The sequence below is a fragment of the Vigna umbellata genome, chromosome 10 (genome assembly GCF_029865625.1).
Source record: "Vigna umbellata cultivar VRB3 chromosome 10, Vumbellata_1.0, whole genome shotgun sequence".
Classification (NCBI taxonomy): Eukaryota; Viridiplantae; Streptophyta; class Magnoliopsida; order Fabales; family Fabaceae; genus Vigna; species Vigna umbellata.
In genome coordinates this window covers 24,493,876-24,509,220 of record NC_142174.1, presented here as the reverse complement: position 1 = coordinate 24,509,220, position 15,345 = coordinate 24,493,876, and positions in this window count along the sequence as shown.

Below are 15,345 nucleotides of genomic sequence, written 5' to 3'. Positions count from 1 at the left end.
ATGCATTAGAATGAGTTAAACAATGCAAGCATTGAGCAAAGAGGAAAAACCCTAACTAATGATGAAAGAAAGCATATGTCTTAATTCAAAGATGTACTCAACAAATCCATATATGAGAGCTTCAAGAGATTACTTTGATTCCCCAACAAACATACAAGGTTTAGTTCACCATATTCATGGTGAACCTAGATGAATTACAATGAAAGTATGAAAGAATAAACCCAATAAAGGTGAAGAGGTAGCCTGAGCATCCAAGATCCTCCTTCAAAGGGGTGAAAGAGAGAGTGTTTGCCTCGTTTCTGCCAAAGATGCCTAACTATAGGACGTGCAAGCCCTTATATACTAATCTAGAGTTACAAAAGATTACAAAAGTCCAAGCCCAAAAAGTGCCGCTCAGCGGTATTTACCGCTCAGCGGTGATTGCGCGTCTTCTTTCTTCCCCTCAGCGGCCATTTTGCCCCTCAGCGGTTCCAACGTCACCTCTTGAGTGCCGCTCAGCGGTCGTTTGCCGCTGAGCGGTGCCTTCGACTTCTCCTTTTTGCACTCTTTCTTGTCTTTTCTAATGTCCTCTCTCTTATTCTTCACTTCTTTCACCAAATTCACCTCAAAACCTGCACAAAAACACTTAAATCAAGCATAAACCTGTCCAGCTCTCTTATTTCTGAAAATATAAACAAAAGGCATGATTTCAAGCTAGTTTCTAAGTCTAAAGGTTGCTTTTAGTATCAACTTTAAGCATGAAAATAACAGTTTTTCAACTGTTATCACCTTCGAGATGAAGGAGTGCGTTGCCCCCGAATCATACAAAGCACAGCACGATCTACCAAACAGCATGCATTCACCAATTATAAGATTACCTGAGCTCGCTGCCTCAGCGCTCGTTATAGCATACACTCGCCCACTCGCTTGGGCTCGTCCTCCTCTTGGCTGATTCCTCCCAGCATTCGGCGGCCTCATCACTGCACGCCCACTCATATTGCACTCATGATCCAAGTGCCCATTCCTTCCCCAACGGTTGCAGTGCTTTCCTCCCACCAACTGAGGGCATGAAGACCTATAATGCGGTCCTCCGCACCGGAAACAAACTACACTTCCCTGTCAGACTGTCCGACAGGGACTACTGCTTGAGATCCGCTCGTCTGAGAAGGCTGGTTTGGACGAGCGTAAGGAGGTCTCCTCTGAACAGTTCCTCCCCTGGACACGATCGGTCCCCTACTCACCTGTTGCTGCCTTTTCAACCGTTCCGCCTCTGCCATATTCTTCTCCAAAACCTTGGCTCGCTCAACCATAGCAGGAAACGACCGGATACACAAACTTGAGATCAATACTTTCAGGTCACTCCTCAGCCCATTCTCAAATTTCCTGCACTGCCACTCCTCACTGGTGGCCATCGTATTGAACCTCAGAAGATGTTTAAAAGTGTTGGTATACTCCGACACTGACTTTGCCCCTTGTGACAGTTGAAGAAACTCAACTTCCTTAGCGTAACGAACGCTATCTGGGAAGTACTCCTCATAAAATTTGCCTCTGAAAACCGCCCAGGTGATGGGATTCTGAGCGTCCGTTAAGATGGCTTTCATACTCGTCCACCAGTGGCTAGCTTCACCAGTCAACAAGTACTCTGTAAAAGCCAAGCGGCTTTCATCTGGACACCTCTTAGCATCGTAAATACGCTCCATGTCTCTCAGCCACTGGTCCGCCTCATCAGGAAGGCATTTTCCACTGAATTTAGCCGGATGATGTTGGAGGAAACTCTCCAAGCTCCATTCAGCGGCAGGCGGGGCAGCGTTGGAAGAAGACGCTCCCGGGGTGTGTCTGGTATCAGCTAGGATCTCCATTAATTGTCTTTGTGTTGTTTCAGAGTTGGCACGAGAGGCCTCCAAACTCTGCATAGCGGCCTGATTTTGCTGCATCAGTGTGGCGTTCTGCTCCAGTAACGTTGTGTTTTGTTGATGCAGCCTTTCAACCACGGTTTCCAACAACCTAGTGTTGCTGGACGTATCAGACTCGTTCGGTTGCGGAGGAGGAGGGAGTCTAGGCACCATTAGTTCTCTGGATCAGAGAAAAACGAGCGTTAGTAATGTTCAAGAGTTAAAACAATAACTCATTAAACACATAACAAGCACACAGCAAAAACATAGTGCACTCATAACCTACAGTGTTCCTTAAAAGGACAAAACTGCTCTGATACCACTAATGTAACATCCCAAAATATAGTAATTACCATAATCAGAATTAATTACATTAATCATATAAAACAGTGTAGTCTTACAAATCTGAACGAGCGTCAAAATACCGAACGGCATAATCATACAGAAATAACGAACGCTTATACAAGCAAGAGTTCAGGGACGAACGGTCTTACAAAACTATAACCGAACGTTCAAAATAACATAAATAAAGCTAACTACAGACACCCACGAGCGCTCTAAGGCTCGGCTTTAACTTCTACATCCACCAGGTTAGCGTCTTCCAAATTTTCTTCTTCTAGCACTTCTTCAAGTGACGCACCTCCATCTGCTCACATCCACACGGATGATCATTGCAATGACAGGACGAACGTACATATACAAGGCGACAACACAAGGAAACGAAAGGGTAAGCTTATATAATTTAATTCATACAAACAACACATACAATGAACATATCATTCCACACAAGCACATAGTCTAACATGTAACATCATGTAACTCTATATATATATATATATATATATATATATATATAAGTAAGACGACCGTCTGGACTGTATGATCTGTGTAGTTACAAGCGTCCTTGCACTCGAGTGATGTAATAACCGGGATACACCTAATCAGCTGCCACTCGAGGTTAGTCCGTTCTTACATCACCCATGTTAACTTATGGACTAAGGACCTCCTGCCATTCACACGCATGACTTACCCTCTCTACGTGAGAAGAGTAATCACTGAATATCAGGATGGACAGCGAGTCTTAACTTATCCACAGTCATACTTTACCAAATTTAATATTTAACATATATGAGACGTTCCTCCCTGGAACGCTCGTCCAAAATCCATCATCACAAAATCACTCAATATAGTGTTCGCACTGTAATTTATTATAATTTATCATCATTCTTATCTTTAACTTTAAGAGCATAAAAGGACGAACGTTCAGTCCTTTGAAGAATTAGGACGAACGTCCAAATAAGTACTGGATGGACGAACGTGACTCTCTGTTTGGTCAGTTAAATGAAACGACTCAATTTGAAGGAGTACTGATACTTAGAAAATTTCATAATAAAGATCTTGAACCAGATTCAATATAGGAAGGATGGTTAATAATACTTAGAAATTTTCTTTGAAGAAATTTGCACATGGAAGACCGATACTAGTATTAGAACGAACGTAAGAATGTGAATATTCAAATACTTGAACGAACGCTATTTTATCCAAGTGGTTATTCAATAATACGAGTGCTTAGTATGTGACCGAGCACTGACTATGACGAACGCTAGGTAGATGACCGAGCATCAATTTCGACGAACGCTTGGTAGAAGACCGAGTGCTACTCAGGACGAACGTTCGATATAAGACCGAACGCTATTTAGGACGAACGTTCGGTATCAGACCGAACGCTATTTAGGACGAACGCTTGGTATAAGACCGAACGTTTCTTAATTCAATATTATTTAATTTAAAGCATACTACAACTCTATGCTGAGCCGAACGCTCAAGCATAGTAATTCAATGAAGGCGCTCGTTCTCAAACCGAACTCTTTCCAAATGAAAGAATTCTACTCTAAGTCTTTGTCAGGGAAACCGAACGGTATAAGACCGTACGATGACGAACGTAATTTATCATAGAGAGAATTATCATATTCAGATTTTTCCAACTATCTTAACTTTTCATTTTTCATAAGATTCATACTTCATAACTTCACATCCAATATTAATCTACAGATCTTATAGAATTTATCACATTAATAACTCATACATTACATTAATCATCCATCTTCCATACATATCAAACCAACATGCGGATCAACCAAATAAGAATTCATATTCATCCATACAATCAGTATTCGTTCATGCATACTCAAACAGCCCACATACATATCTTCATAACATTCTTTCATACAATACACAAGTATAAATTAAACATATAAGCTTCCCTTACCTGGATAGCAGTGTATTCCCAAAGAGCAAGATTTAGTGCTTCCTCTAACAACTTCCTACCCTCAGGTTTCGCTCAACAGTTTCCACTTAATCTAAAACACCAGAAATCGGAATAACTCAGACCTAGAACCCATGCATGCAACCAGAACTAGGGTTCGCATGAAACCAAAAGGACGAAAGCTTAGCAATGAGGACTTACCAGTTCAGTTCCAAATTCTGTTCGGATCAGAATGACGCTCACGTCTCCAGGAACGTTTCTACCGTTCTGAAACGTGATCGGAGAAGGGAATGGTGAGTTACAGTAGAGAGAAGGTGAACTGGTTCTAGAGAGAAGTTGGAGAAAATGAAAGGTTTGGTTCTGAGGAAGAAGAAGAGTGCGTGCAGGTGAGAGAACATTTTTCGAAACTCAGTTTTGTTAATTTCCACGCCCAAACGAACGAGCGTCTCCTCTGCTGACACCTGCACTCTCACTTCTGACTTCCGAAACTTCTACGTGACAAGTGGCGCTCATGCATGCAGCGTTTAGTGCGTTTTTAATGCACTGAACGTGTGGCGCGGTGCATTTATGGAAGCAGTCAGGTGACTCAGCAGTGCAATAATTGACAAATTTGACAATAATCATGGTTTAAATTTCCGAGACCTCACACGCGTTAGCAAATTCATATATATATATATATATATATATATATATATATAAAAGAAAAAACATCATTAATATTCATAAAGAAACAGGAAATAGAAAACATTCAGTGATTGAAACCATATTTATTTAATGAAAAAGAGGATCATTACCTCTCCAACTTCACCACATAATAGAATCCGTTTAGAAAGACAACAAAATTACATTTTACTAACACTTAGGAAAATTGCAGAGAAATTCACACAAACGAATAAAATAAAACACAATGTTCTTAATTTGCTTTGATAATGTATACGACAAGATTTTTGCATACTCTACCTTTACACTTTTTTTTATTGTTAGAATAACTTACATATTGAATAGAAATATGAAAAATTTAAGTACCCTAAAAATCCTTAAATTCCTTATTTTGAAGTTTTTAAATGAATATGATGTCAATTATTTATAAATCATATTCATGTCTCATTATCTTTTTGATGATTTTTTTCTCAGAAAAACTTATATAAAATTAAATTTATATTAATAGAAAGGGATTCACACTTTCTTCCATTAATTTAATGGTTTGACTTCATAGGTTTAATTGATTCTAATAAATTCGTTAGTTTCTTTTAATTTCATTCTTGTTTTGAGTAATGAAGATGCATTCAAACATTTGATAGCTATTCCACCCAGGCTATCATTAACGTCCTTAATTTCTCGCATCAATTATAACGCCGTTAACTGGATAGGATTGAATTGATACAAATTTCAAAACATAGGTACCAAATGCCTACATTTTTAAAACTGGGTACTAAACAGAAAATTACCTCCTAACATGGGGACTAAGTAGGTAATTAAGCCAACAATATATCACAACATATGATTATGTCATTCAATAATGTTCATAAGCTAATAATAATATATACTAATTGAAAAGAAAATAAATAACCACAATTCAATAATTAGGGTAGAGATATAGGGAATCTAACCATTTTCATGCAATGCTCAGTTTATTGAGTTTATTCTTTTTCTAATGCATTACAACTTTTGTTTATTCTTTTATTTAGTTTCATATGTGTTTTAAGAAATTATGGTTCTAAGATCTATTTTGGTGATTAATTAGAGAACCGAGCATAAGCATCAAACTAAATAATATATATAGTGTTGATGATGATGGTTTTAGTTTTTGTTTGAAGATTCCATGCTTCCGTTTAGAACTACTCAAATGGAACCTACCTCTACCTTAGCACCTTATAAAACATTGTTCATTTTAAGCATAATATTCATTCAAATCCACCGATGTTTTTTTAGTAATTGTGACCTTTTATATATATTTTGTTTGAAATATAATATTCATTGCCACTTTAGATTATTTTATAACATTCATTAGTTAGACAATCAACCAATTGTGGTTGAATATATATATATATATATATATATATATATATATATATATATATTAATTAAACATTCAGGAATGACACAGGCAAATAGATAGGATTGGCTTAAGACCTAAGTAGATAAAATCTTGACTTTAGTCCTCCTATTCAATATTATTTCGTAAACATATTTTATAAGCAGCAATGAGTAGAAGATTGATTTTTTTTCCTTGCCACTGTAGGGACATTGTTCGGAATTTAATTAGTTAAGATATATGTGTGTGTGTGTGTGTGTGTAACATCCCAATAAGCAGTCTGTACATTAATAAAACAGGGTTCAAAAGCCGAACGGCTTCAGTACAACATAACGCACATAAGGCGTATACAGAGAACCTAGAACGAACGGCTTTACAAAATTAAACAGCCGAACGTCAAAATAAACTAACACTTAAGCTGAAAAGTAAACGAGCGGTCTAAGGCTCGGCCTTGACTTCCACCTCGACAAGATTTTCCTCTTTAATGACGTCCTCCAGAGTGGCCTCGCCTTCTGCTCACATCCACACGGATGATCATTGCAAGACAGGACGAACGTACATGACAGTAGACAACACAAGGAAAACGAAAGGGTAAGCTTATATAATTTAATTCATACAATCAACACATACATTTAACATTTACAATTCACTCATACAGCAAGTAACTTAACATAGAATAACATAGAAAACTATATATGACAGACCGTCCGGACTGTATGAAACCGTGTAGTTACAAGCGTCCTTGCACTCGAGTGATGTAGTAACTGGGATACACCAAACAGCTGCCACTCGAGGTTAGTCCATTCTTACGTCGCCCATGTTAACTTATGGACTAAGGACCTCCTGCCATTCACACGCATGACTTACCCTCTCTACGTGAGAAGAGTAATCACTGAATATCAGGATGGACAGCGAGTCCTAACTTATCCACAGTCATACTTAACCAAATTTAATATTTAACATATCTGAGACGTTCCTCCCTGGGACGCTCGTTCAAATTACATAATTGTATAATCATTTAATATAGTGTTCACACATCTTAATACTTCATCTTAAAAACATTTTCATTCTAAGTTCCACTTTCATAAAAGGACGAACGTTCAACTTTCTAAAGGAAGAGGACGAACGTTAAAAGCCAGATTTAGAAGAACCCATTAACCATCAGAAAGACTACAGAATAATACGACCATTTTCAGAATATTTTAAGTACCAAGAGGACGCGTTGACTCCACTTGGACGAAGATACATCAAGAAGAATACTTAACTACATTGGGAACCTTTTGTTTAAAAGGGGTCGACTGCCAGTCAATGACCGAACGCGCCAATATACATTTACTAAGTATTTGGACGAACGCTATTTACGTTCGTTAAGGAATCAAAGATAAGGACGAGCGTTCGGTTTAAGACCGAACACTACATTAAAACGAACGCTAGGTAGGTGACCGAGAATCAATCATGACGAACGCTTGGTACAAGACCGAGCGCTCTTTAGAACTAACGCTTGGTATAAGACCTTACGCTATTTAGGACGAACGTTCGGTATAAGACCGAACGTTACTTAATTTAGTATTATTTAATTTAAGGCGTTCGACAACTCTATGCTGAGCCGAACGCTCAAACATAGTATTTCAAATGAGGACGCTCGTTCTCAAACCGAATTCTTCCCGAATGAAAGAATTCTACTCTAAGTCTTTTTCAGGAAAACCGAACGGTATAAGACCGTACGGTGACGAGCGTAATTTATCATAGGGAGTGATTTACGTTTCAGATTTTTCAACCATAACAGATTCCAGATTTCAACATTTCAACTTATACTTTATGCTTCATATGATTTTCAATTTATAAACTTTATAACATTCATTCCAATTAATTCATATTCAACATCATCATACATATTTACTTCATACAACATAAATATCCATGTTCATAATCACACATCTCAATCATCATACATCATGCATTCGCATTCATACTGCATACATACATTTCAGTCATCAACATGCATACGTTTTCAGCAAACATACAACAGCGTATGAATTAAACCAATAAGCTTCCCTTACCTGGATAGCAGTGTACTCCCAAAAAGACAAGGTTTAGTTCGTCCTCTAACAGCGTTCTACCCTCAGGTTTCGCTCAACAATTTTCACTTAATCTAAAACACCAGAAATCAGAAGCAACTCAGAGCTATAACCTATGCATGCAACCAAACTAGGGTTCGCATGAAACCAAATGGACGAACGGTTAGCGACTAGAACTTACCAGTTCCGATCCCAATTCTGTTCGGTCCAGAATGACGTTCACGTCTCCAGGAACGTTTTTACGGTGCTGAAACGTGATCGGAGAAGAAGTGATGAGTTTACAGTAGAGAGAAGGTGAAGATTTCTAGAGAGAAGGTGGAGAAGATGAAGGTTTGAGTTCTGAGGAAGATGAAGAGTGCGTGCAGGTGAGAGAGAGAGTTTTTCAAAAACTCAGTTTTGTTAATCCCACGTCCAAACGGACGAGCGTCTCCTCTGCTGACACCTGCACCCCCACTTCTGACTTCAGAAGCTTCCAACGGGACAAGTGGCGCTTGTGCATGCAGCGCTTAGTGCGTTTTTAATTACTCTGAACCATTGACGTGAGTGCATTAATTTGATTTGACAGATATTTGCAGAGTTAATTATCTAGGGTCTCACAGTGTGTGGGCACATGTACCTGAATAACTACATTGATGGAGTCATAAATGTGTGTAAAGGACATAGTTGAATTAATTCTTCTCATACATTGAAATCACCTTAAAATAACTTGTTTAAAAAATAATTGAATAAGTATATTATTAGGTTTCGGTTTCACCTTCTCAAACAAAATACTCTTCCATTTCTAATAATTTAAATGATTCAAACAAGAAAAATCAAATTTTAACTAAATTTAATCTACAAAAATTTAATAGTACAATTTCTTTATAACCGTAATTTTCTCATTGTATTTATAATAAGAGTTATTATGTACCTATACATAAAATAAATACACTATATCATATTTCCACCTTCTTCCTTGCTACAACTTTCTCATTTGCATCCTTCTTCTTCTCGATGATTTCATCATTCTTAACGGCTTGTTAAAAAAAACACATTATGTATCCCAAAAAATTCATAGGTAAGTTATAAAATTCATGAATAAGACAATCTTATTTATGAATTATATATAAATAAAAATTCGTAAATAAAATAATCGTATGGAAGTTACTTACGAATTTATCAGTAAGTTATTTTTCATATTTATTCAAAAATAATTATATATGAATAAATTCGTAGATAATTATATACAGATAAACTCGTCAGTAATTATATATAATTAAATTCGTAGATAACTTTTGATGAATAAATATATAAATAATTTTTTATGATAAATCATAGATAACTTTTGATGGATAAATCTATAGATAACTTTTGATGGATAAATTTGTAAGTAATGTGTTTATTAGTTAACATTGACTATCTATTTTATGTTTTATCATAATTATTTGATAGAAGCTTGAATTATATACTTTATGTATTATCAACATTGTGAATAGTTTGCATAACTTTTTTCATGAAAATATAATATAAATTACAATTTATAATGAAATCCATTACATAATACTTGACCAAGGAAAGACTTGAGGAGAAAGAATACACAACACATATAATAATATTCATATATATTTAAGTATGTTAATATAAAAAATCCAAACATAATGTAATTCAACGATATGAATATAAAAAAATTCAGTCATGTGATACAATAGGCTGACTCAAGGCCAGTTAGCGCTGATAAGCCAACAACTCAGCAGGAGAATAACCTTGGTTCATCCCTGTAGTAGAAAGTATTTGATATAGTTGAGTAGGAGGAGGTAGTGGATTGAAAGCTATTCCAAAAGGAGTTGGTTTACTACCCCATGAAAACTGCACAAATGAAGTAAATTAAATTTTACTCGTTCGCATCTCATGATTGCATACGCTCCAACCTTTAAAATTAGGCAACAGTAGAAAAAGCATGAATTTAAGTGTTATTAACTAGGAAAGATTCACATCTATGACATCAAGGAGAGTTTTCACAGTGTTGGATGGATGAACGTTGGCCAAATAACATTTGTTGGAGATGAAGATAGATCTGAAAGCTCAGATTTTGTATAGGCCTGTTCTCCAAGTATGCAACTCAACAATTGGGAGACAATGGATTTACTCGTGATGCTTGATTTGAATAAAATGTAATAATTAACCCTATTGCTTTACCTGAAACTTTAGGATTCACGATTTACAAGGTGACACCTTTTCTTTTAAGCTTAAAGTGATAATAAAGTTGTGTTAGTAAAAAAAAGGGCATAATGTATCACATGCTTTCATTGTAGATCATCAAATTTATGACATTTTAAGAAGGAAAATAAAATAATGGATGTCATTCTTAATTGAGTCAAATAATTATACCACATTTTTGTTAAAATATATGTGTTTGCATTTCTTGAAAACATTCATCTTCTAGCCTTCACTCAACAAAAGATTGTCGCTAATCATGCTATTTGAGCCCAAATAATGAACACAATATTACACTAGGGCAGATTTTCCATGTTAAGATTACTTTCACTAGTATTTATTTGGGAGATCCTTGAATCCATCAAGATAAAAAAAAATTAACTCGTGTGGATGTTATCTAATATCGTCGTAAAGTTAATCTTTTGAAAATAAAGCAATCAAAATTTGAAATGATGTGCGGCCACCTTTCTTTATCAAAAGAATAAAAAATAAAAAAATAAAAGTAAAACGATATATCCATTGATACCCTATTTTAGCCAAAAAAATAAATCATTTTCAAAATTTACCCAAACAAGGGTCATCATCACACTATAATTCAGCTCATCAACAAACAAAAAAAACACTCAATGATCGAAAGAAAAGTTGTGCAAAGAAAGAAAAAATCATAAAGTGATGACAAATGAAGAATGAAATTTGAGAAAGAGCTGAGTAGTCAAAAAGTTTGACGAATAACTGATACAAGTTTGACGAATGTACAGATTGAATAATGATTGCTCAAATTTTCATAAAGCTTAATTTCGAGACAAGACAAAATGACTAACAATGTGGTTGTTTTAAAAAAAATGAAAGAATAAAAAAATGTCTTTGGAAGATTGGAACTCCCTATTGGTTGAGGTCATGCAAAGGAAAGCAAATTGGGGCAATCCTTTTAGCCAATCATTTCCATACCCATTACCACTTTTTGAACAAAATTCATATCCTATTCAAACTCTTCCCCCGATTCCCAAACTAGGGTCAAATTTGTAGGTTTTGCATGATCTTTTCGCCCATTCTCCAAAACTGGGGCAACTTTGTGAGTTTCGTATGTTTTTGCCCATTCAAAAATGAGGCAACTTTGCTAATCTCACAAATTTTTCATCTGGACATTCAAAAGCCCATACCCAAAAATGATGCATTCTATTAGGTTTTGCATGATCTTGGTTCATCCAAGCTTTCGTAAACCCATACCACCAAAATTGGGGCAATTTTGTGAGTCTCAAATGAATTTCACACTCCTACATTCATGACCGATACCTCATATTCACTTTCCCAAACAATGAACCAGGGCAACTTCTGGGTATCTCATATTTGAAATTGACATTCACATATTACATCTCCATTGATGATTGTATGAGAAATGACATGCCCAAATGGCCATCCCAATCTCATCCAAACCCTTCCAAACATCTCTTTTACCATTTTGACTAGCTTCTGATATCAAGCATGCATACACTAGTATTTCAATAGAAAATGTCAAACACATAAGCTTTATTTGGAACATTTGACTTTAGAATTTGTGACATCCATTGTAAAAAAAAATAAAAATAAAAGAAATGACAAAAAAAAAGAGAGTCTAAATCTTCATAAATTTGATGATTTCAAAGAAGACAAATTGACTTAGTCAAAATAAAAAATGTGTCATAGTTTCATAATCTTTCATCATGTATTAAAAATCACAGGTCAACATCATGTACATATCTTCATAAACTTTGAATTTGTTTTTCGTGAATGTTTATTAAATCTTCTCCCTTCAAAAAGACAAAAAAATCAACATACGTCAAAGTTTTCAATTTCAAATACAAAATTCACATCAATCATGTTTTTCTTGCATATCCGGGTTTCAATACCCTGATCCTTGTATAAAGTTTCAACACCTTGTTAATTGCTTTTAAGTCATAATTTCAACACTATGCAAGGTTTTAAAACCTTTTTTCTCATTTAATGAGAAATGGACATTCATTTCTATCTAAAAAAAAAATCAAAAAATTCAAAAAATTCAAAATTAAAAAAAAAAACTCATTCAAAAACAATAACCAAATTCAAAAGTTTCCAATTCAAAGAAACCAAGCAATTTAATTTTCTGCCATTGGTATTTCAGGCTTCTACTAAGCAATGGTCGAGCCCAATTCACTTTTCTACCCTTGGTATCCCAGCCCTCTACTAGGCAATGGTCGATCCTAATTTATTTTTCTTTCAGTTGTATTTCGTCCATCTGCTAGGTACTGGTCGAACCTAATAATCAAACTCAATTTCTTCACCCTCACATCACTCTTTCATAGGGTAAGGACACCCTTCACGAGGTTATGCAACCTCAACAAATTCATCCATAGGGGTAGGACACCCTTCACGAGGTTACGACACCTCACTTCACTCTTCCATAGGGTTAGGACACCTTCCACGAGGTTGCGACACCTCAAAAAATTCATCCATAGGGTTACACTAGTGCAGAAAAGGCTCTAGACGTCTGTTATTTTGGGCTTTTTTTACGTCTGATCCCGACCTGACGTCTTTATGGGTGACGTTAATGAGACGTCGGTTTGCATTGTCAAAAGTCTATAGATCAGACATCTAAAACGTCACTGTATTTGATTGGATCTTTCTCTGCTTGAGGCCTCTTGGGTTGCTCCTGCTCATGGTGATTCGAGTTTACAACTTTATATTTTAGTTGAAGAGAATGGATTGTACGTTTTTCTATATTGGATGGTTTTAAAAAAATATTGGAGGGAATTAGAGGAGTGCAAAACACACGAAATTGCCGCCCAAGAACGCTGCCCAAGGACACGAGCAAGACTACACCAAAACCCAACGAAAACGCATTTTAATCGGTTCAAATGAAAGATAATTCATCAAAGAGTAATGTAATCGGATTAAACTTAATTTTAAACGGTGCAAAAGTGAGAAAACGAACATGAAAAGCGTAGCCCATGGAAAGAAAACACGTGGAAGATGATGAACATTAAGTGCACGTAACTGCTACCTCGTGTTCGCGGTGTTTTAATGTAGCCATATAGAAGTTTGTTTCCCCCACATTAGATGTCTATATGGCTTTAGAAGTCGGATTAGCGGGACGTCTAAATGAAGTCAAAAAGTGACTTTTTCGATTTCAAAAATGAGTATATAGAAGTCTGTTCCCCCCACATCAGACGTCTATATGGCTTTAGAAGTCGGATTGACGGGATCTGACGTCTAAATGGAGGCAAAAAGTGACTTTTTAGATTTAAAAAATGAGTATATAGAAGTCTGTTCCCCCACATCAGACGTCTATATGGCTTTAGAAGTCGGATTGGCTTACTCTGACGTCTAAATGGAGTCAAAAAGTGACTTTTTAGATTTCAAAAATGAGTATATAGAAGTTTGTTCCCCCCACATAAGACGTCTATATGGCTTTAAAAGTCGGATTGACGGGATCTGAGGTCTAAATGGAGTCAAAAAGTTACTTTTTAGATTTTGAAAATGAGTATATAGAAGTCTTTTCCCCCCACATCAGACGTCTATATGGCTTTAGAAGTCAGATTGACGGGATCTGACGTCTAAATGGAGTGAAAAAAAATGACTTTTTAGATTTCAAAAATGAGTATATAGAAGTCTGTTCCTCCCCCACCAGACGTCTATATGGCTTTAGAAGTCGGATTGATGGGATTTGACGTCTAAATGGAGTCAAAAAATGACTTTTTAGATTTCAAAAATGAGTATATAGAAGTCTGTTCCTCCCACATCAGACGTCTATATGGCTATAGAAGTCTATTCCCTCTAGAATAGACGTCTATATGGTTGTTTTATTTACGAAAAATGCCACCAGTTATTTTTTAGGTTGGATATTTGATAACAGTTGAAAAACTGTTATTTTGATGCTTAAAATTGATACTAAAAGCAACCTTTATACTTAGAAACTAGCTTGAAATCAAGTTTTTCTTCATATTTTCATAAATAAGAGAGCTGGACAGGTTTATGCTTGATTTCAGTGTTTTTGTGCAGGTTTTAAGGTGAATTCGGTAAAAGAAGTGAAGAAGGAGAGAGATGGAATCAGAAAAGACATCAAAAAGTGCAAAAGGAGAAGCCAAAGTCACCGCTCAGCGGCAGTTTACCGCTGAGCGGCACTCAGGAGCTTACGGGAGATCCGCTGAGGGGCAAAATGGCCGCTGAGGGGAAAAAACTACTCACGCACTTACCGCTGAGCGGCACTTTTATGGGCTTGGACCTAATTTTCTGTAATTTACGAATAATATATAAGCTTTAGGGTTTCCTAGGGTTAGGTATCTTTTGGTAGAAACGAAGCAAACACTCTCTCTTCCACCCCTTTGAAGGAGAATCTTGGATGCTCAGGCTTCCTCTTCACCTTTCTAGGGTTTTATCTTTCATTCTTTCATTGTTATTCATTTAGGTTCACCATGAATATGGTGAACTAAACCTTGTATGTTTGTTGGGGAATCAATGTAATCTTTTGAAGCTCTCATATATGGAATTTGTTTTTACATCTTTTATTTAAGACATATGCTTTCTTTCATCATTAGTTAGGGTTTTTCCTCTTTGCTTAATGCTTGCGTTGTTTAACTCATTGAATGCATGATTATTGGTTTTGTCGATACGGGAACGTACGGGGAAGTCTAGATCCGGGGAATCTCTCCCAATAGTATATTGGTTGTCGTTAAGCTCCTACACTTGATGAACTAATTATTAGGAATGCTAGGAATTGTATGAACTCGTAATTAGGGAGAAGCCTTCTTGAAAGGTACTTTAGAGAGTGGCATTAACAATGATGATTTGAATGTTGAATTCCTAAAATATATGAGAGTGGATAAGATGAAATTGACCCCCAACAACATATTCATACATATATCTCATTGAAAGTGTTTATCTTTTGCT